Below are 23,564 nucleotides of genomic sequence, written 5' to 3'. Positions count from 1 at the left end.
TAAAATTTAGATGAGACATTCTAATTTCTGAATCAAGCTCTGTTTTGCAACTTAAAGCAACCATGAGACTTCCTGTCATGAGGTTCCCTTGAGGTTTTATCCAGCAGCAGGGAAAACATTTATTCTACTGAAAACACTTTAAGATGACAGTGAGAGGCAAGAATAAAATTGCTTTTTTCTTATTACATTTATCAAACCATGCTCATTCAATACACCAGTCATATTTACATTAATGGAAACATTATTCAGGTTAGCATGTGAATAAAAAAAGAAGCTAAACGGAAATTTCATTGGTATCATGAGAAAATATGACGATAAATAACAGTCTCAATGCCTTACATTTAAAAAGCCTTTCTTAAAAACTTGAAAATCACCTTCACGTCTGTTTTTTATTATCTGTACACTTCACAATATTAACAGAATACAATATTCATTAAGCACATATTGATAAACCTGAATACACATTGCTAGCTAAAACATCATAGTTTATTAAACTAATAGAGATTAATAAAATATTAGGTTTACAAAGGGTTTTGCTTTGGGTCCAGATTAACCTGATTTCTGACCTTCGTGCTTTCCCCAATCTACAATACTGGGTGTGGATCCAGATGCTCATCAGCTGACTTGGTCCCTAGGCCTGGACAGGGACAGCCCTAACCCCATACCCCAGGACTCCATTTTTTTCCCCTTCGTTCTCGATTCGACTCTGCCTTGAGGCCCCACTCTGGCTATCTGAGACTTCACTGAATTACCAGATTGTGGCATCTGCCTCTATGACTTACAGCTGGCTTCTGCCCATCACTAAAATCTTGATTGCTGCCTATATTCCACTTCCTTCCCAGGACACTTTATAGGTCAGCTCTGAAGAGATGGAGTCCTGTCCTGTGTATTAACCTAGGAAACCAAGCCTTCAGATCCTTTAACAAATCTCCTTCAAGTCTTTGTTGTTGTATGTTGCCAGAATGCCAGCACTCTTGCTACTTCATTCACAATTCTGTACTAACTCTTTCCCTGGTTGAACTTGACTGGAACCCTCAGATATTCTGCTTCCCTGCCAGAAGATATGTGCTTCTACCCTAGCACATATCTCCAGCTCCAGCTCTCCTGTGCTTGGCCAGGCCCGGTGCTGCTACAAGCCTGCTGCAAGGGAAGTAGCAAACATGCTCTACCAAATCCCAGGACTAATGAGTTAACATTTATTAATATTTTATTACATTCCAATTACTGTGCGAAGTGTTGTAGTTTGGAAGGAGGGCTTCTACAACAACCCTGAGAGGTAGGTAGTATTGCCTTTTAAAATGAGGAAATTGAGGAACATACTGGTTATATAACTTAGGGGCCAGAGGAAGAAGAGGAAAAGACCATCATAATGCCAAGAAAAGGAATGTGAGCCCTTCATGGGTTCTTTTTTCTTTTCCAGTACTGGAGATTGAACCCAGGGTTTCACACATTTTAAGCAAGCACTCTACCACTGAGCTACATCCCTAGCCCTTTATTATTTTTTTAAATTTTGCTTTGAGATGGGGTCTCACTAACTTGCCCAGGCTGGCTTGGCACTTGCAAACGTCTTGCCTTAGTCTCCAGAGTAGCTCACCATGTGTAACTGGTAGTCTAATTTAATTTATTTTTTGCATTTACTTATTTTTATTTTTATTTTCAATGCTGGGGATCAAATCCAGGACCTCACATATACTGGGTAAGTACTCAACCACTGAGCTACACCCCAGTCCAAATTTTTTAAACTCCAGCTCCTAGCAGATCCTGGCACATAACAGGCAGTCAACAAATTCTTGTTGAACGAATGCAGGAAGAAAACAAGGAATGAATGAATCCTAGTGATTTCTCAAGGTCCATTATAGAGTTGCTTGTACAAGAGAGGGCAGCAGTATGATGTCATCCCAAGTTCATTTTCTGTGTCTCCTGGGTCTTCCAAAGTCTTGCAGGCTGAAAGGCAGAATCCAGGGCTACTGCCACACTGAGATGCCATAGGATGCTCTTATGTTTATCTTTGGCATACAGGATTCATTCAAAGTACCCGTGACACTGTATGCCACTTCAGAACTTTTATGTGTCTGATGAGTATTTTCCAGGCTTTACTTTTACCCTGGAGGTGGAGTGGGTTCAGGAAAGAATAAACAGGTCATTCCAAGGCCTACAGCCCTTTGCCTGATCAATCTTTGGTCTGTATTCAAGCAGGGGTAAGAGTGGAATAGGGCATGACAGGAAAATAGATACATGAAAGTTCTGAAGTGGCACAATGTGACATCTGTTACTTTGCAGTGCTGGACCCTGAGGTAGTTGCCTTGAAAAAGAATAGAAAGTTGTAGAAAAAGAAATAAAAGTTCAGAAATAGGCAGGGTGGGTTAGAGAAAGTTAGTATAGAATGAAATCACACAAGAAAAATTCTGGCAAAAATTTTTCACCACCTTCTAAGAGAATGGCTTCACTCATTCCATATGAAAATCAAATAAAATACAGCATCATAATGTACCTATGATTTTGAACCCTGTGATCCTTTCATAAATAAAGTACAAAGTGTTATTTATATTGATGGTATTTGGAACCAGTGAATGATACCAACTTACACTACAATTAATAAAAGATCCATAGCCAGGGATAGGAAACCAGATGCTTTTAGGAGCTACTCTGTGTGGGGACTGAATCCTCAGAGAGGAAATGAGTGCTAATAAAGACAACTGATGATAAAGTGCATGACTGTATCCATCATATGGTAGTTGGTACAGATCCAGCTCAAACATCAAACCAATCTGTGGCATCCTTCTACAGTCTGGTACCAAGCAACAAATAGCCCATCTGTATTGTTGGGGATAGCACCAATGAGAGCAGACATCTATTTACATAAAGACAGACTTCAGCAGCTACAATAACCCTATATTTGGCCTGCTTTACTCATAAAACTGAGTGTTTAATATGCCAGTAGGCTATAATTGATACAATGAATCATCTCCTTCATGCACAGTAAATTTTCAATGTTTTTCAAAGACTGAATCTACAATTTAGAAGCATCTAAATTATTTTACCTTAAAGCTAGCTAACTAGAAAAACTATTTCGCAATCAGCAGGAGTGTAATAATCTGACCCTTTGGACTTCAATAATGTTAGTTAATATTTCCTTGAAAAATGAAAAGTTTTTAATTTGCATTTTATGGTTGAGAAATGACTTTATATATTTTTTTAAAAAAGCATAAACTTTGGAAGTCATGTGGATGTAGATTCTACACTTCTTTCTAGTACTTACTAGCTTATGTGGTTACCATGAACCACTCTTTCTGATCTGCCAAGTTAGAGTAGGAACGCTAACCACAAAAAAAAAAAAAAAAAAAAAAAATTGTTCTGAGGCTAAACCAGATGCTAAGAAAAGCACTTGACAAAAAAATCTGGAAAAAGGAATATTAAATAAATATTAGCTACCTGTACTTCTTTCTTCTCTCCCTTCAATGTCCCAAGAGGATAAAATGCAATATTTTTAAATTTTTTAAAATGAATTTGACAGGCTGTGAATGTAGCTCAGTGGTAAAGGGCATCCTTAATATTGGCAAGGTACTGGGTTCACTACCCAACACCAAAAAATAGCCAAGGATATGGGGGAATAGGTACACTCACATTGTTGGTGGAACTGAAGATTAGTAGTCTGGAAAACAGTATGAAGATTCCTCAAAAAACAAGAAATGGAACCATCATATGACCCAGCTAGCCCATTCCTCAGTGTTTATCCAAAAGAACTAAAATCAGCATACTATAGTGATACAGATACATCAGTGTTTATACTGCAGTACAATTCACAATAGCCAAGCTATGGAACCAGCCCAGGTGCCTGTCAATAGATGAATGGATTAAGAAAATGTGGTATAAGTTCACAATGGGGTTTTACTGAGCCACGAAGAAGAATGAAATTATAGCGTTTACCAGTAAATGAATGGAACTGGAGAACATCATGCTAAGTAAAATAAGCCAGACTCAGAAAATCAAGAGTCAAATGTTTTCTCTCATATGTAGAAGCCACAGAAAAGTAAAAAGGGAAAAAAGGGTGGGATCAGATCTCATAAGAAGAGAGGGGAGACTAGTAGAGTAGAAGAAGGAGACGGAGAGGGAGGAAGGAGAGACAGGAAAGGGGAGGAAATGGGGAATAAATTTGACAAAATTATATTATGTGCATATATATGTATGTATATATATGCCACAGTAAATTCTACCTTTACTTGTATCTATAAAGCACAAATTTAAAATAATAAATAAATTAGTAGAAGGTAGAATAGTTTAGAGTAGAGGGAGGGAGGAAGAGAGGAAAAGTGGGGGAACCTGAAAGTGAAATGGAATAAATTAAATTCCACACATGTATGATTATATCAAAGTGAAGACAATTATTATATACAATGTAATGCATTAATAAAAGTAAAACAAAATAAAAAAACAAAAATATGTAAAAAGGAATTTGACCTAAATTTAGCACTCTATCAAAATGGATGTATTTTCCACAAAGTAGCTCAGATAGATTAAATCTATATAGCTGTAGTGGTCGCAGGTATACACTTAGAGCCAACAAATTAAAATTTAAAAATTTAATTATTAATACTTATGTAATCTAACTGACTCCTATGACTTACTCTTGCTTAGACTAAATAACAAACTAAGTCTGTTTCTGTTTTCTATATGAATAGTTTCCCTAAAATGGAATATATCCCCCACTTATTTCTTTGTAGGTCAATAATTACATTTATTAATTCATGCCAGTAGACTTTAGAAGAAAGAATTCTTTAATGTTTATTATATTTCATATCAAAAAACAAACTATTGTCAAGAAGAAAAAAATTTTTGATTTATTCAGGATTATGAGACCATTGTTAGATTTCAATTTTCCATGGACAGGCATGCCTGGGCATTTAGGAGTGAGAGTGTGTATATGTGTGTGTTTGCATGCATGCATAAATGTGTGCCATAACATGGGATATAAACCATATTCCACCTAGTGCATAGTAATTGTTTAGTGACTTTTATGACTGTTCATTGATTTTAGCAAATATCAAACTATTCCAGCCACTGACCCTTCTTTGATTAACTGAGGCAGTGTCAGTAAGAGGAGAAATAAGGTTGAAAGTATGGAGAGAGTGAATTTCTTTCATTGAGAGTTGACTATATGGAGTTGTTGGGGCAACAAAGGGGAGGAGAGGGCTGCCGATGAGAAAATTCCCTGCAAATGTAGTACATCTGAAAGCAAATACTAATAGAACTATTAGAAATATTGTAAAAATATAAATAGCTTAATATTTTAAGTAGCTTAATGTTTAAAATACGTTTAATACTTAAATATTAAAATGTATGCAAAGTAGAGGTTAGATTATTCTAGTTACAACATGAAATCAAAACAATAACAGTAAACCACGGACTAGTTTGGTTGCATAAATGTAATAAGCAGTCATCTAGCAGTACATCGCCATCATTAGTACCAGTACTTCATAAGAGTAGCGAAGCCAGCTATGATTTCTGAATCTTTTTCCACTGATACACACACAGAATTACTTCCCAGGGAGAATTTAGTTCTAATCTCTCCTAGAAACTGTTCTAAGAAATCTTAAACAAAGATTGAAATGCCATCTGCTAAAAAATATTCTGGCATAACAAATTTAAACAATGTGCAAACCAAGAGATTAAAAATATGGTTCAATCCTATTACACTCTTTGGCTGGCATTGAGAAAACAGATGTTAGAGGAAACTTTAGAAAGCATTCCTTTTGAGTACAACAGAGCTAAATTTTCCCCAAAGGTTTTGTTGTTGTTTCCACAATATACACATGTCAAGGGGGTCTTTGCGATTTTGTTGTGAAGTATTAACCTGACAGATTGCAGTGGTTTTTCTAGGTCTGATATCATAGCTTCTGCTTTAGAAGAGATGAGTTACTATTTCATGATGAAAATCAACACTTTCAAATGTTTCTGATGTTCAAAAGGCGTACCATTTGGAGTTTCAAGGCTCTTTCTTGAAGGTTATTTTGAGAGTTACTTATTTGGTAATGTATTTTGAATACACAAGATAAAGTGAGAAAGGGATTTCTAACTCAAACTGCAAGCTCACTGACAAATTACCAACTCAACCCGGTGCCTAACTTCATATTTCAGCGGAGCCTTGCATTTTATTGAATGGCAATTTCCCTGTAACCTAATGTAAACAAGCAAAGATTTTGAAATGATCTCCAGGCTCTATCTACTTCACCAAATATCTTCAGTGACAGAAGAAAGTAAATGTTTATCACACTTTACAACCAGTTTTCCTTCACTTTCTTCTTTATAATCGTATCACAGTGTCACTTACTAAAGAGAGACCAGGTGTATACTCTACTCACAAAATACAGTTTCTTCTGAAGGAATCACTGCAGGTTGAAGTTTGAATGGATATCTGTGTAGCACCTAAATGTTTAACTATGAACAAGTGTATTTCCACACAATTGTGATGAACAATCTTAAAGGAAATTAAGGCAATCCCACAATCTAATCAAAAAGAGTAAAACATTTAGGAATAACTTTAACAAGAGAAGTTCAAAAGTTATTCTCTGCAAACTATAAAATATTACTTAATGAAATTAAAGAGGATCTAATGAAACAGAAAACATCATATATTTATAGATCATAAAACTGTTCAGGTGGTAATGCTTCCAGTGATCTCCATATTCTGTACAATCCTTATCAGAATCCAGCTTTGTTTCTTTATAGAAATTAGCAAGATAATTCTATCATTTATATGGAATTGTAAGGGACCCAGAATAGAATCTTGAAAAAGAACAAAGTGGGAAGACTCACATTTTCCAATTACAAGACAGTAATGCAATAGTAATGATGTCACTAGCATATGTATAGACAGATCAATGGAATAGAATTGAGAGTAAAAAGTGAAAGCCATATGTCTATGGTCAACTGATATTCTAAAACAATGTCAAGTCTTTTCAATGAGGGATAGCAGTCTTTTCAATAAGTGATGCTGGGACAAATGGGTAGCCACATGCCAAAAAAAAAAAAAAATGAAGCTGGACTGTATCTTACACTACATGTAAAACGAACTCAAACAGAATGTACACCCTACTTGTGACACCTAAAACTACAAAACTCTTAGAAGAAAACTTAAGTGTTTATGTATGTGACTTTATATTTTGGCAATGAAATCATAGAGGATACCAAAGTGTGAGCAAAAGATGAAATAGATAAATTCAATTTCATCAAAATTTAAAAATTCTATGCTTTGAAGGATACCATCAAGACTGTGAGAAGACAATCCTCAGACTAGAAGAAAATATCTGATAAGGGACTTGTAACTAGATACATAAGGAACACAGCTCCATTATTAAAAAGGCAAATAACTATGAAGATGGACAAGGTATCTATTCAGACATTTCTCAAAAGAAACTACAGAAATTAACAATAAGCACATCAAAAGTTGCTCAACATTATTAGTCTTCAGGGAATGCAAAGAAAACCACAAGATATCACCTCACACCCACCGGGACTGCTAAAATAAAAAAAGAGCCAATTCAGGGGGAGAGCAGAGGGAGGAACTAACAAGTGTTAGCAAGAATGTTGAGAAATCAGAACACTCATACTCTTCTAAGGGGAATGTAAAATGTTGCAACCGCTTTGGAAAATACTTTGGCAGTTTCTCAAATGGTTAAAAATAGTATTACCATTTGACCAGCAATTTCACTCAAAGTTACACATCCCAGAGAAAGGAAAATAGATATCAACCCAAAACTCATACAGGAATGTTTATAGCAGCATTTTTCATAATAACTAAGAGGTAGAAATGACCCAAAGTTCATCAGCTGATGAATGGATAAACAAATATGGCAGAGTCATATAATGGAATATTATTCAATTTTAAGTAGGAATTAAGTACTGATATATGCAAAAATAAGAATGACTCTTGGTGTAAAGTTTTGTTAAGTTCCATATAGATTTTGGAGGTTAGTGCTCTATCTGAAGTGCAAGTGGAAAAGATTTTCTCCCACTCTGTAGGCTCTCTTTTCACATTACTGATTGTATCATTTGCATACGACAGACTTCATTATCCTGTGTACTTCTATGATTACATGAATGATGATATGAATCTACAGTGTGCACAACCATAGAAACGAAGTTGTACACCATTTGTGTACAATGAATCAAAATGCAGTCTTTAAAAATTTTTTAAAAAGAATGAATCTTGGAAACATTGCGCTAAAAATAAAAGAAGGCAGACACAAAATAAACGATATGATCCCATTTATGTGAAATGTACAGAAAATGCAAACCTACAGACACAAAAAGTAGATTAGTGTTGTTTAGGGCTGGAGCTGATGAGGGTCGGAGGGGTGGTACCTAGACAATTCTGAGTTTAAAGGCCCCACTCCTTAACATCATTAAACTCTGGCCACTACCTATTCTAAGTATACAAATGCAGTTAGGAGGATATTTGAAATACAATTCATTCTTTTGTACTATTAATTTAAAAAATTTAATATACCTAATGGTTTACCTGAAGTAAAAGGTAAAAAATTTTAAATTCAATGGGATCAAATAAGCCAGGTGCCGTGGTGCATACTTTTAATCCTGGAGGCTGAGGCAGAAGGATCACTAGTTATAGACCTGTCTCAGCAACTTAGCAAGAACCTGTCTCAAAATATAAAAATAAAAAGGGCTGGGGGTGTAGCCCAGTGGTAGAGTGACCCTGGGTTCAATTCCCAGTATGGAAATAAATAAATAATAAATAACCAGTTAGGTTGATTTTTTTTTTAATTGAACTTATTCATTGGTTAATTTGGCATTATACAAACACAGGTCAGGCTATTTCTTAAGTGGAAAAAAAATCCTTAACTGTGTAAAGGCTCTTTTTATTTGTGAAATTCTAGGTTTAAAATATCCATGAAGACCTAAAACTTGGTTCTCAGGGTTGTTGAAATTGTTTTTAGATAATAGTGAGATTTAATTCACATCCTCAAATTCAGTTTTTTGCTTTTTATTTATGTGTACATGTGTGTGTGTGTGTGTGTATGTGTCGAGTCAGGAACTGAACCCAGGATCTCAAGCATGCTAAGCACATGCTCTACCTCAAGTTCAACTTTTTTTGAAGAGTACAGTCCAGTGTTTTGTGTTTTTCTTTTAGTATATTCAAGAGTTGCACAATAACCATCCAGTATCAGAACATTTTAACATGCCAAAAAGAGACCTTTTACCCACTACAAGTTCCTCTCTATCCCTCTACCCACAATTCTTTGTAACCACAAATCTATTTTATGTTTCTATGGATTAGCCTATTTTGGACATTTCATTTTTTGTTTGATTTTCTTTGTTTTTGTTTTTGTTTTTTGTTTTTGAGATAATCCTCTTATGTTGTCCCAGTTGGTCTACCAACAATTCCTAAGCTCAGGTCCCAAATAGCTAGAATTATAGGAACACACTACATGCCCAGCTTTAGACATTTCATTTTTGGGGAGTAACAGGGATTCAACTCAGTGGCACTCAACCACTGAGCCACATCCCCAGCCCTACTTTGTATTTTATCTAGAGACAGGGTCTCACTGAGTTGCTTAGGGTCTCCTTTTTGCTGAGGCTGACTTTGAATTTTCGATCTTCCTGCCTCAGCCTCCCAAGTCACTGAGATTACAGGTGGACATTTCTTACAAACTGAGTCATGTATTATGTGACCTTTTGTGACCAGCTTATTTCACCTAACATATTTCCAAAGTTTGTGTATGTTGTGGCACATATCAATATTTAGTTGCATTTTAGGACTAAGAAATATTCCATTATAGGATAAACCAAAATTTGTTATGCATTCATCAGTTAGTAGACATTTGTGCTGTTTCCACTATGCTATAAGCATTCATGTATAGGTTTTTGTGTGGCCATATATAGTCAATGTAAAATACTGGCTAACATACTTAGGATCAGAATTCCTGGGTCATATGGAAATATTAAATATGTTGAGAAGTTGCTAACCTGTTTTCCAAAGTGCATGCATCTTTTACAATCCCACCCACAATGGATAAGTGTTTTGATTTCTCCACTGAGACTTATCATTGTCTTTTTATTTTAACCATCCTTGTAAGTTTGAATTAATATCTTGTTAGGTTTTTAATTTGCATTTCCCTAATGACTAACGATGTTGAGCATATATTCATGTTTATTCTTTTTTTGCAGAATGTTCCCTATCTTTCCCCAATATTTTATTGTGCTAAAATACACAACATAAAACCTACCATCTTAATCACCTTGGGATGTACTTCAGTAGTATTAAGTATACTCACAGTGTTGCACAGCCATCACTACCTTCTGTCTCCATGATTCTAATCATGTGAAACTGAACTGCTGTACTCATTGAACAATATGCCCCCATTTTCCTATCTCTGCAGTTCGTAGGATCCTCCATGATGTTGGTGTCTCTATGGTTTTCACTAAGGTGAAAATAGGAGATGCTAAGTACCTCCTATAAGTGAAATCCTCCATTATTGGTCTTTTTGTGACTAGCTTATTCCACTTAGTGTAATGCCCTCAAATTTCCTGCATGTCATAGCATACCTCAGAATTTCCTTCCTCTTTAGGTTGAATAATACTCCACTCTTGTCACATACCACATTGTTGCTTATCCATTCCATTAACACTTGGGTCACTCCCACATTTTAGCTATTGTGAATTATGCTACTAGGAACATAGGTATGCTTTCAATTCTTTTGGTTATATCCTCAGAAGTAGAAGAGTTGGATCTTATGGTAATTCTATTTTTAATAGTTTGAGGAACTCTCATACTGTTTTCCTCTGTGGCCCTACCACTTTACATTCCCGCCAAGAGTGCACATGGGTTCCAATTTCTTACTTTAACATTTATTATTGTTTTTTTGATAGTAGACATCCCAAGAGTTGAAAGGTGGCATCTCATTGTAGTCTTGATTTGAATTTTCCTAATGCTTAGTGATTTTGAGCATTTTTTTAGGTGCTTATTGGCTACTTGTATATCTTCTTTCAACTCCATTGCCAATTTTTGAATTGGGGTGTCTTTTGTTTTTGAAATTTAAAAGTCTTCTCTATTCTGAATATTAATCTCTTATCAGATACATGGTTTACAAACATTGTCTCCCTTTCTGTGAATTGTGCTCCTATTCTATTGCTAGTGTCTTTCTTGAAAATATTTTTTTAGTTGCCAATGGACCTTTACTTTATTTGTTTATATGTGGTGCTGAAAATCGAACCCAGTGCCTCACACATGCTAGGCAAATACTCCACCACTAAGACACAACCCCAGCCCCTGCTAGTGTCTCTTTGATGCACAAGTGTTTAATTTTCATAAAGTCCCACTTGTCTATTTTTTTATTTTGTTGACTGTGTCATTGGTGTAACATCCAGAAAATTACTGCCAAATACAATGTCATGAAGCTTTTACTCCACATTTTATTCTAAGAGAAACATTTTAGGTCTTAACATCTTTCATCCATTTTGAATTTTTATATATGGTATTAGGTAAGGATTCAACTTTGTTCTTTTGCATGTAGATATCTGATTTTTCTAGCATAATTTGTTGAAAAGACCATCCTTCCCCATCAAATGGATTTAACATTTTTGTTATAAATTGTTTGACCTTATAAGTAAGTGTTTATTTTGGGGCTCTCTATTGTATTCCACATAAGGACCTATCTGTCTTTACATCAGCAGCACACTTTGATTATTCTAACTTATAGTAAGGTATGAAACCAGAAAGTATGAACTCTCCAGCTCTGTTCTTCCTTTGCAAGACTGTTTATGCTCTTCAAATTCCCTTAATAAAAGCCAAGTCCGGTAACATCCTGTCTCCAAAAAAAATTTCCCCTTGATATTCCACATGAATTTTAAAATGTGTTTTCTGTATCTTCAAAAAACATCACTGGGATTAAAAAACTAAATAAACAAAATAAAGGTATAAAAAATAAAATTGTAGTCACAAGGGCTGGCTGGAGATGGAGCTCAGCGGGCTTGCCTAGTATCAAGAAAGCCTGGATTCTAACTGGAACTCCACCATCACCAAAAAAAAAAAAAAAAAATCATTGGGATTTATACAGAAATTGCACTGAGATCACTATCACTTTGGCTAGTCTTGACAATCTTAACATGACATCTTTCAATTCATGAACATAGAATATTTTTTCCCTTTATTAATGTCTCCTTTAATTTCTTTTAGCAATGTTATATGCTTTTTATTGTGCAAGTCATTCACAACATTAATTCTAAATATTTTATCCTTTTGGTAATATTCACATATTCTCTCTCCCTTCTTGCTCTCTTACTATGGCTCTCCCACAAAACATGTATCGGTTCATGTGATTCTGTCCCACAGGTCTCTGAGGCTCTGTTCACTTTTTCAATCATTCTTCAATTCTACAGGCTTAGTTATTCCCATTGTTCTGACTTCAATATTACTTCTGCCTGCTCAAATCTGTCTTTGAACCCCTCTAGTGAATTTACCATTTTGGTTATATTTTCAACTCTGAAATTTCTTTTTTGTTGTTGTTGTTTTTTAGGTCTTCTATCATTAATATGTTAATATTTCTATTTTGTTCATGCTTTTTATTTTCTTTTTCAACATCTTCCTTTAGTTTTTTGAAGTATTTGTTTAGTACCTCGGCTATCAGGCCTTATTCAGGAACAGTGTTTTTTGGTTTATATTTTCCCTTGAATTGGGCCATAACTTTCCTATTTTTTTGTATCATGTGAATTTTTTTTTTTTTTTTTTTTTGTTATTGAAAACTGGGCATTTGATTCTAATTACATGGTGACCCTGAAAATCAGATCCTTGCCCTTCCTTAGGCTTTGCTGATTTTGTTTTTATCTTTTTGATTGTTGTCATTGCAGACTGTCTAGGATCAGCCTCAATGTCTTCTCAGGTCTTTTCTGAGCCCGTGACTTCTCCCTCATCATGTGTGATCACTTTCTAATTATCTCTTTAAATGAAGTTGCTTTTGAATGTCCCATCCTGTAAAGAGTGGTGACGTGGATCATGGTCTTTGACTGCCTTGGAACTGTGGCTATGCTTTGTTATGGGAACTTTCTGTGCAAAATGCAGGACAAGATTGTCCAGGAACTATGCACCACAAGCCCTGCCTAAGGAAGTTCTGTGCAAAGGTATGGAACAATAACACTCTTGAGTTCAGACACCAGCTGCTGGGGATAGAGAATTTCAGAGCATAACAAGGTAACCACAAAACCTTACAAGCTCTGCAAACTTCAAGTTTGCCTGCTTTGCAGAAATTCTGGACAATGGACTTCCTATGTCAGCAGGATAATAATAGACTGTTCCTAGCTCTGCAACAGTAGAAGAGCTACAAAAATGTTTCTAGTTCTGTAACTTTGTAGAGAACGAAGAACAACACCCCTGTAGTTTTAACTTCCTGATTGTGAGATCCTATATAATAACCATGCTGAGCTACCTCTGGGTCACTATTCCATCATCAGAGGTCAGTGTCCCACCTGGTCCCATCTTTCTATGTGTTTGTGTGTCTTTCTTAATCCCCCATGGCCCCTCACTGGTTTCTAGGGTTTGGTCGTGCAGGTTTCAGCACTGTCCTTTAGTGGTTCTTTCACAAAAAAGGCAAAGAAAAAAAAAAAAAAATGAAGGAGCACAGACCCTTTGAGGCCCCTGCAGTTACCCTCAGTCAAAAGTCTAGGGACTAGCAGCAATGTGGGGAGGTATAACATCAATGGTCACGGAACTCTCTGCACCTCTGTCATTAGAAGCATCAATCAGGAATCACAGCACAGATCCCCAATAATTGGAGAACAGTGCACCCACAGGCTGTGGGTAAGCTCTCTAGGAAACCGGCACAGCTGCCTGCCATGGGGGAAGAGGGGTGGCAATGGAAATGGTGTCGTTGACACTGTGCTAAAAGTTGATATGGCTGAAATTAACCCCCAATTTTTATTCAAGTCTTCCCCTGGAAACCCAAATTTCAGTAGATTCCAGTTCAATTCAGTACAATTGAAGATGGAGGGAGAAGGATCCCAGATGCTTCCTACTTCACTGTCTTTCAAGAATTCTCTTCTTTTCCCATTTTTAATTGCATTATTCATCTTTTTATTTTTGTGTTTTTATACATTCTGAATACAATTCCATCATCAGATCCATGATTTGAAAATGTTTTCTACCATTCTGTGGCTTGTCTTTTTCTTTTCTTAACATTGATGTTTTATTTAATATTGTCTTTCTCGATTTACTTACAAAGAACAAGAAAGAATACTACGCTTGCAGAAACATACAGACTAGTTCTGAAGGAGGACAGAAATATGAGACAAAGAAATGAGACTGGGCATGTGAGTCAAATCATGTTATTCTCAATGACAAAACACCAAGTCTGTACCTGCAACACAGTATAATAAGACTGTCTTCCATAACTTATTTCTAACATCCATAACTTCTAAACACAAATCAGAATCTGCCATAAAGAAATCAATCAACTAGATGGGCATAGTGGCACACAACAGTAATCACAGCAACTCAGGAGGCTGAGGCAGGAGAATTTTGCAGGTTCAAGGCCAGCTTCAACAACTTTAGCAAAGCCCTAAGCTATCTAGTGAGACCCTGTTTCAAAGTAAAAAATAAAAAAAATTAAAAAAAAACGGGGGATATAACTCAGTGGTAAAATGCCTCTAGGTTCAATTCCCAGTACCAAAAAGAAAGAGGGGAAGGAAGGAAAGAAAGAAGGAAGGAAGGAAAGAAGGGAGGAAGGGAGGGAAATCAACGAAAATTTCTGCAGTATCAAGATCTCCAGCAGAGAGCACTAATGTTTTTTAAATATTTTACATTAGTAACTTTGAAGCTAGAAAAGGCTTAGAAAGTAGTTACCACCCTTTCTATCCCACATATCTGGGAACATAATACAAAAAGACATTGTTCCCCTTAACTAACCATTTATTGGCCACCACAGTCCACATATACCAAGGTAGGCCTTGGGATACCTAAGGGAAAAAGAATTTTTAAAGAATTTAGAATCTGGTGAAGAAGCTTGCCTCAATCTACCAATTGCCCCCCTTCTGCCACCAATCAAGAAAGGCATTTATTAACTAATCACCCACTTATCTATCTTTAACCACATACACACATGTACAAAAATACATGGCTGTCTTGTATGGCTCAGAAGGACCTTCAAGATAATCTAATGAAAGCCTTTCATTTTATAGATGGAAATTGTAAACCCAGAAGTGACTTACCCAAGATGGTGATCACAGTTGACAAAACACAGGATTTATGTGCCTGGGAACACCCAACCCAGATTATTCATTTAATCCTCACTACAATCCATTCTTCAAGAAGAAACTAAGGCACAGAGAAATTAAGTAATTTGACAAACAGCAAACAGCTCACAAAGGGAATACCAAGGTTTGAAGTCAGATAACCTCACTTTAGAAGTATTTAGAAGTATTATTTAGAAGTATTTAGAAGTATTATTTTTAAAGGTGGTCGTGATTTTTGGACACATGTCTGTAGACTTGCTTGTTATGTTATGCTAATCATCAGAGTTTCCAGATTGGGATTTCAAGTCCAATACACTAGTCAATAATACCTGAAAATAATACCCTGATAAACAAAATATAATTATCAACAAGATATCAAAACATTGCAGTGCTTCGAAGTCATAAGACATCCAAGATGAAAAGGGCAGTCCAATGCCAATGTGACTGTGGATGTTACTAGAAGAAGATGAATACATCCAAAGTCATGACAAATATTGTAATTTTGTAATGAGTACATTTTAAACTTTATTTTTGGCAAATGTTGGAATTTATGTATCACTCCCTTGTCATCTCTAATCATGTCCTCCCTCCCACCTCCAAAGCTCTGTCTTTCTTTCACATGTGATAATTCTGCAATCTACTAAGAACAAGTCTATTCTCACTAATGGGGACAGAGCTGGAGGTTAAATCCTGAAATGACTCCAGAATATACATGTTGGGGAAGATGTGTTCCCGAAGTCCCAGACCTCCTTTCATTTCATTCATTCATTCAGTATGGAACAAATACCTACTAAGTGTAAAACACCAGACCAGTTTCTGAAAACATATTTATCCCTGTGATAGATGTGACTTGCCCTCCTAAAACTCAATTTCACAGCATTCCTCCAGATGACACAAGCAAGCCACAGTCAAGCAGTGGTTATCTTCCAACCTAGTGGCCTCTGAATGACACCTGAGCTTCAGGAGCTCAGCAAAGTGAGGGACTGCTACTAGATTACACCACTCTTAGGTACGCAAACCATAGAGGTCAGAGCATATTGTTTAGAAATAGTTATGATACATTAATTGATTTGTGTGAACTACAAAGGAGTTTATAAACAAGTTATTCTGTGACTGTATATTTTCAGAATGCATGTGCCCTTTTCATCCTCAGTACCCTGAAGAGAAAAATATAATATCTGCCTATTAAATTGATAAGTAAATTAAATAAATCCAGGAATTTTATTTGACAATAATGGTCAAAGGTAAAAAGGAAAGTGTAAAATTTCTACATCTATATATCTGTTTTCATCCTTTAGTGTGGATCCCCCTTATTTCTCCTTGTAACCAAGCTATCTGTAACTTCCCCTCCTACACTGAGGCCTTAGTCGGCCACTGAAGTCTGTTCTATCACTGAACAACAGGCTTCCTCTGAAGCCCTCAGTTCTTAAACTCACTTATCAGGTCTCAATTTCTCAAAAATGTTGCTTTACTTTAACCCATTCTTTCCTCTACTAGTGTGGATCCAACTACCCTGACTCTGAGTGAAGAATATATTAGTCATTATTTTACTGCCTTTCTCATAAAGTAGCTAGATTAAATTTGGCTGTTAAAAAGCACATTTTTGTTTTATGTTCAGACCATATAAACATAAGCCCCACTGTGTTTGGGCACTTTACTGGATCTTATATCTTTTTACATATCTCACTACACATTTGCCTTGCTTTTTAAGTTTTGAAAACTTTAAGCTTCTTGAGGGCAAAAGTTCTGGTGCCCTGGTATTCTCCAAAAACAAAAATATGATGGATATTGTGAATTTGACATAAAGAATACAGAAGTAACTTAGCAGGAAAATAAGCATATAATTGGAAGATGTGCCTGAATTTGGATCGGTGGAGTCAGAAGACAAGAACAGAGTGAAAATACGTTTAGTTTCGTCTTTGTCAATTTATCATGTCCAACTCTGACACCTTTATCTGGAGGAACACTTTGAGACCATGGTCTCCAGGAAGACAAAAGCCACATCCATCATATGGACCAGTGTATCCCCCAAAACCCTTATTACATTTTGCACATAGTAGGCATAGAATAAATATGTTAAATGACAAATGAGTAAAGTGAAGTCTGAGCGTTCTGAAGCATGGGCTGTGCCTGTCTTCTTATGTAGCCCAGGATAGCTGTATAAAACACAGTGGAAAATAGAAAGTTCTGCTGAGACTGCTAGTGACCTGCCCTAAATCCCATGCCCAGAAGAGCCACCAGGAGACTCCAAGTCCAGTGCTCTTTCTGGCACACATATCTTTCTTCTTCAACTTTAAAATATTCTGAATCTTGTTCTTTTTCAACTGTTTTTCAAATTCTTAATAAACCACAGAGATGCACTAGTTCCTATTCTTCGGGAATCAATTTGCTTGAGAATGAAGCCCAGTATTCAACATGCTTTCTAATTGACAGATGTTCTTACATTAGGCCACAAAAACAAAGCACAGCTGCTGAGGAGAAAAAGGGGAAATCAAGAACAGGGATACTGCAAACTCGAGAGACAGAAGGGTTCACTATAAGGAACTTCAGAGGACAGTGACTTTCATGGCACCAGGAAAACTCTTGCCCAGATTTCAAGATTTGAGGAACAAAGTGACACCTGGCACGGATGCCAGCAAGTCCTGTTGCAGTCACTGGCAGGATTCCTCAGGGCTATTTGCAGCCACGGAGCACAGGAGCACCAGCGCTTCTTCGATTCTGGGCTTTAAGCCTGGCTTCACTTGCACATATTTTTCTTAGAAGTCACCTCCTTTTTATGGATAAGAAAAGGACAAGAGGCAACCACTGCCTGACTGCTCTGTGGTGGATTCCAGTATGTGACCCAGATGACAGGCTGTTTTCTTTAAATGGGATGCATGGGAAACTTTCAAAGAAATATTTGGACAAATTCCCAGAAGACAGATCAACTGAGGATGTCAGGCATCCTACTTCAGGAACTGATATTTTCTCTTAAGGGAAAGGACTCAAAGGAGGGTCACCTTCACAGCACTGACCTGCTAAGAAAGGAGCAGATGGGGTACTCAGCACAGTGGGTGGTGAGAACAGAGTAGCTGTGACTATTTCAGGCTCGGACCATGATAGGGGATCAACTCACACAGAAGTGTACAACCTGACTTGCACAGTTGCATCTGGACTTCTAGTTCTAGCCATCTTATTCCAAACACATGTGCATATCCAGTTTGTCCTGCCTATTGCAGAATTCTCATCATTGAGCTTATTCCCAGGGATCATTCTCGGAATTCACCTCAGGCCCCAAAAAAACCCATTTTAAACCACTGTAACCAAGAGATGGAAAAAGTCAGAAAAATATGGTGACCTCTTTAATCAAAAATAAATAAAAATTCTTCATCAATGACAATGTGCTCAGTCATACACAGGTGAACCTGGGGAATCTGTAAAACTTGCTGGGAATGCAAAAGTCTTAATTTCTGCTCCTTTTCTGACCTGTCACAGTAGAAATATGAACATTGAACCATGAGGCTGAGACAAGATTTAAAAGTAATATATACAATTATTTGAGTAATATTTCAACTGAGAACCCAGCTAAACTTTCTCAGACCTATGTTCAGTACAGTCCTCCCTCAAGCCTATAGTGCCATCCAACCTCACGTCCACTTTAGGATGCTGTATGCACACTGGATATACCTTCCCTACCAGAGTACTATAGCTTTAAAAAAATGAATTATTCTATTTATCTTGGTATTCTCCCTCACCTCTGTCAGATTTCCAGCTTTCTTATATACTTTGTGGACATTCGGTGTTTAGTTTCAAAAAAAATGAGAGTTTTCATTTTAAAGAATTTGTAGAATTCAGAAATGGAAAAGAACTGTTAATATTCTGTCTCCTACTAATTATAAACATTTCTCAAGATTAAGAGAAAACTAAATTCTTATCAAGGCAGCCACATGCAGCAGAGCTTAAAACTGATGTCACTCAAAGACTTTCTTTTTTTTTTTCAGGGAATCCACCCAGAAGAGACTTGCCAATCCCAGATGTTAGGTGATCACTTCTTGTGGATCATGGAATTCAGCTACAAAATTACAAATGCAGTAATCATTTCATTTCTATCCCAGGTGACTTTACAGATGTCATCATGTAGGGGAACTGAGGGCATTAGCTGTTTCCACTCCTCTCATTTATCACGTGAAAGTAAAGACTCTACCACCAAGTATTCTTGAGATACTGAAGAAAGCAGAGTAATTTTACTTAGGTTTCTTCCCCAAATTCTCAGTTTGCCAAAAAGAACCCTGCAGGTAGATTGTCATTTTAAGACAATGTTTGGGGCAGATAAGTCAAAAGTATAGGATGGGATCTTTCTCAAACCGTCTCTTCCCCCAAAACTTAGAATTTCCCTTCCTTTATAGGCTTTCTCTGGCTACTCCCTTTCTCACTGTTCTGTCTCACTAACCACAAGGAGCACTCGTTTTCTGTGTTCATCTAAGTTGTGGGATTCCAGGACAGGGACCAAGTTTTAGCTCCCTGGGTACTGCCCATCGTGTCTACCACCCACTAGGTATCCATGGTGCAATTTTTATCACTAATTTTAATGACTATTTTAGACTTGGACAAACTGGAGTATGGAAATAGCATCTGAATCTTTTTGGGATTTTTGTTAACCAATAAATTGATCAGAGTCCCTAGGAGAATTTCAGATACTCTTGTAAGTACTGAATATATTCCAAGGATCCACATGTCCTGTTTTCAAAGAGATTACAATGTAATGGGAAACCTGGGGACAGACATAAGAAGTCAAACCGTCAAACAATTACATTCTCATTACAAAATCTATCCTTGGTTGCCAAAAATTTCTGGTCCCCAAATATGCTTTCTTTATGGACTCAGATTACATGCTTTGTATTTTTAAAAGTTTGAGATTATTGTTCTTCACTGTAATACAAGCAGGAGCTTATACAACATATCATAAAATGAAGAAATGAGAAACATCTATTTGATGCTCAAATTTCAGAAGGGTATTCCTGAATGCAGCATCACAAATTCAGAAGTCCTATCTGCAGTGTCAGTAATAAATGTTGTTATCATGGAAGGTAATTTTGTTAATGAAAACTAGAATAAAATAATGAAAATCACATTTAAAGCTACATATCTGAAGTTTACACAAAGCTAGCACAATTCAAATGAACTTGGTCACTTTAACTGCCTGCTATGATAATTTGGGTTAGAAAGCATAATGGCCACTTTTTAGTCATATCGACATTGGAACAGATCATGTACTTCATAATCTCTTATTGTATATTCGAAGGAACTGACTCCAAATAGGCTAAGTAACTCCCCAACTTACACAAGTAATTATATGACTGTGATAGAAGAATGAATTATCATGGATTTAGAAGGGGAAAGAATATCCCTCACTAAACATTTCAAGATACAGATGCAAAATTAGATGTTTTCAAGTTTTAATGCTATGATTTTACAATCTGTATCCGACACTTTTTCCCTTGTTTTATAATTGTATATATGTATTTTTTTTTCTCCAGGTGGTTAACAGTTTGAGGATCACACCCAAATCTAAATTAGACTGACAGATTTGTGTATAGTCTCTCATACACACTCCATGAAAACTTGTTGAGTGACCAAATGAAGGTATGTTCTTTCAGGGTTTGCGCCAAGATTCAGGAAAAAGACAGTTGCTAACCTAGAATAGGATAGACAAGGAAAGAACAGAGGAGTAACACAAAAACGGCCTTCTTACTACCTTTCAGAGTGATTCAAATTGTAGTTCATCTCTGTGGGACACAACTCAGTCAGATAACTCAGTAGAGCATGTTCTTATCCCATTTACACAAACTGATCAGATGGTCTAAATGCTGTTTTTTGTTTTCAATTTATTCCTTTGGGAGATCCTTGCACATTTTCTTTTTTAAATAGAGATGTGATCACCATAGCAACTAAGATATAAATCTTGCCTAATTGAATCATTGTGCTGGAAATCATAGTCTGGGCAGTCTGGGTTAAAGAGAGAGTAGAGTGAGATAACAATATTAAATCCCCTGAATTTTTAAAGGTACATTGTTATTCTTCAAATCGAAGGCCACTAAACTATAAAGGAAGCGGATGGGGCTCTAGATAGATAGTAGTAAAATACCGGTTATGGGTATAGGGGTGGTCCCTCTACCATGTTGTCCTCTTCTCATCCCGAGGAAAAGACACTGGAAAGAAGTTGACAGTAAGTGAGGCCCAGAATCTAACTTAATTAAGCCTCTTGGTTTGGTACACGTGGAAACCCTTCCTCCCAGGCGCTCTGCCCTGCAACCTTTCCAAGCCCGCAGGGACCCAAGAACCGACTAGGGACTTATTTCTATGCTTTAAGATCAAGGCTCCTGTCTAGCTGCACCCGACCTCCCCCTCAGGGCCCAACACGCGTTATGTAAATAACAAGTTACTCAGGGGTGCACACGTGAGAAGGCGGGCCCGACACACAGCGTACTACCAGAGTCTCTTGGCGTGGCGCGCCTGAGGGACAGCCCTAAGCCCCTCTCCCTCCAGCCTCTGGAATACAGCCCCGTTCTTTTCAGCTCTGCAGCGAAACGTGTGGCTGTGCCCCGCTGCCTGCGGACCCAAGGCTGAGCAAGGGGGCCGGGGCCGCCACATGGCGCGCGCGGGGAGATGGCAGCTGCGCTTTGTTTCCAGCAGCTAGGGTGAGTCTCCGGCCCCCGCAATACCAAAGCCGGGCAAGCACTCGGGCCCAGGCAACTGAAAAATTCACAGCAGGAGCCACTACCCAAGCGGCCGCAGCCTCTGCCTCCTCTTCCTCCTCCGCCGCCGCTGCCGCCGCCACTGCCACTGCCACTGCCACAGCCACGGCCGCCGCCGCCGCCTCCACCCTGCCTCCTCCCTGCCTCCGCCCCGTCCCCTCCTCCTCCGCCCGCGAACTTAGTCAGCGGTTCGCGCCTCCGTGCGCCCATTGGCCGGCGGAACGCGCCGCGTCACAATGGAGCCGGTCGGAGGCGGCTAGCCGGGCAGCGCCGGGGCTTCCCGCTGAGTCCGCAGCCCCGGGCAGCCGGGAAAGTGCGGGCGCAGGGCCGCCGCCGGCGCGCCCGAGGAGGCGCGGGGCGCACTCTGCGGAGAGCGCCGGCGCCCGGGGCTGGAGTCGCGCAGGTAGGTCGAAGCGTAACACCCGGGCTATAGAAGGAGGAGCCGAGTCGACCCAGGTGGTGGAGGAGGGCATGGTAAAGGGACGCAGCAGGTGGGGTAGCCTTAGCAGGTGCGATTACCTGTCCACGCTTCACCTGCAAGCGGGGCTGTGGGCAGGTGGCGCGACCCGAGAAATGAGTGGGGGCTTCACTGCTCCCTTGCCTCTGAAAGCGAGGGGAGCGGTACCCCTGAAAGGATCTCTCCTGGATGCTGGGGTCATTTGGGGCAAGAGGAGTGGGCAGCCGCTCCAAGGAGGTTCATTCTTTGCCCCAGCACTTCGGCGCTGCACCTGGGTGTGAGTCGTCGGCGCGCCAAAGGAAAGGGTCGTCCTTTCCCAGGCTGGGGTCTCGCCCCAAATGAGCGAAACTCCCTGAAGGGGGTCTACATTTGGTTGTTCTCACATGCCCCTGCCTTGGCGGTGCTTGTTGGCAAACATTTTATGTTCTTGGATACTCAGTATTCGTCTGTAATTTGGTGATATTGGTGATTCTTCCGTTTGAGGGAGTAGGGGACAACTGATGCCCATTAGGAGAGAGGTTCAGAGTTTCTTCCTCCTGAGCTGTAGTTGAGCAGGTGCTGAGAGGGCAGAAGGGAGGAGGCTGAATTGACTCATTAATCTGCGTCCTCAACTGACTTCCCAAAGTCCATAGGTTGCCTTTAGTCAGATGACATTTATGGAAGACTTTTCTCTGTAGTCAGAAAGGCTCCCAATATTCTTCCACCGCCTGTGCGCCTCCCCCCCCCCACATCCCCCAAAAAGGACAAACCTAAATTTAAAAACAAAAAATAATGTATGGATTTTCTTGAATACATCCACCCTCCCTAAACACACACACACACACACACACACACACACACACACACACATACACCTCCACTGTAAAAATGTATTTGCATGAAATTTTTAAATTGTAGATATGTAACCAACTTAAAATAGGTAATTTACTCAGCATTTATTAAAAAGAATTAGGGGCTGGGTGTATACAGTGGTGGAGCACCACGCTTAGCATGGGCAAGGCCCTGTGTTCAGTCCCCAGCACTTCAACTGACTACTACTTCTACAACTAACCATTAAGTGGCATGTGTCTTTACCAGACTGCTGTCTCCTAAGTCTGTGTACAGCTGAAATACAGAAAAGAACAGTATAGTTAATT

At 38.3% G+C, this 23,564-nt stretch overlaps 1 protein-coding gene and 1 long non-coding RNA gene across 4 annotated transcripts in view; one reads left to right on the top strand and one right to left on the bottom strand.

Moving 5' to 3' along the window:
- Positions 1-20,814: 20,814 nt before the first annotated feature.
- Positions 20,815-22,044, bottom strand: LOC124980225 (uncharacterized). The gene is made up of 3 exons (XR_007107757.1): positions 21,998-22,044; positions 21,362-21,425; positions 20,815-20,911 (listed from the first exon to the last, which is right to left on the bottom strand). It is a non-coding gene; the product is annotated as an uncharacterized LOC124980225 (long non-coding RNA).
- A 150-nt stretch (positions 22,045-22,194) lies between these two features.
- Positions 22,195-23,564, top strand: part of Lrrc8b (leucine rich repeat containing 8 VRAC subunit B) — a 66,731-nt gene continuing 65,361 nt past the window's right edge. For all 3 annotated transcript variants that reach the window (XM_047542588.1, XM_047542563.1, XM_047542555.1), the window contains exon 1: positions 22,195-22,374. The gene's annotated coding sequence lies outside the window, so the exon portion shown is untranslated. The remainder of the gene's footprint in view (positions 22,375-23,564) is intronic.

Source organism: Sciurus carolinensis, chromosome 1, assembly GCF_902686445.1.
Source record: "Sciurus carolinensis chromosome 1, mSciCar1.2, whole genome shotgun sequence".
NCBI classification, from domain to species: Eukaryota; Metazoa; Chordata; class Mammalia; order Rodentia; family Sciuridae; genus Sciurus; species Sciurus carolinensis.
Note: the sequence above shows the minus strand (reverse complement) of the source record. Positions and strands in the feature narration are given on the sequence as shown.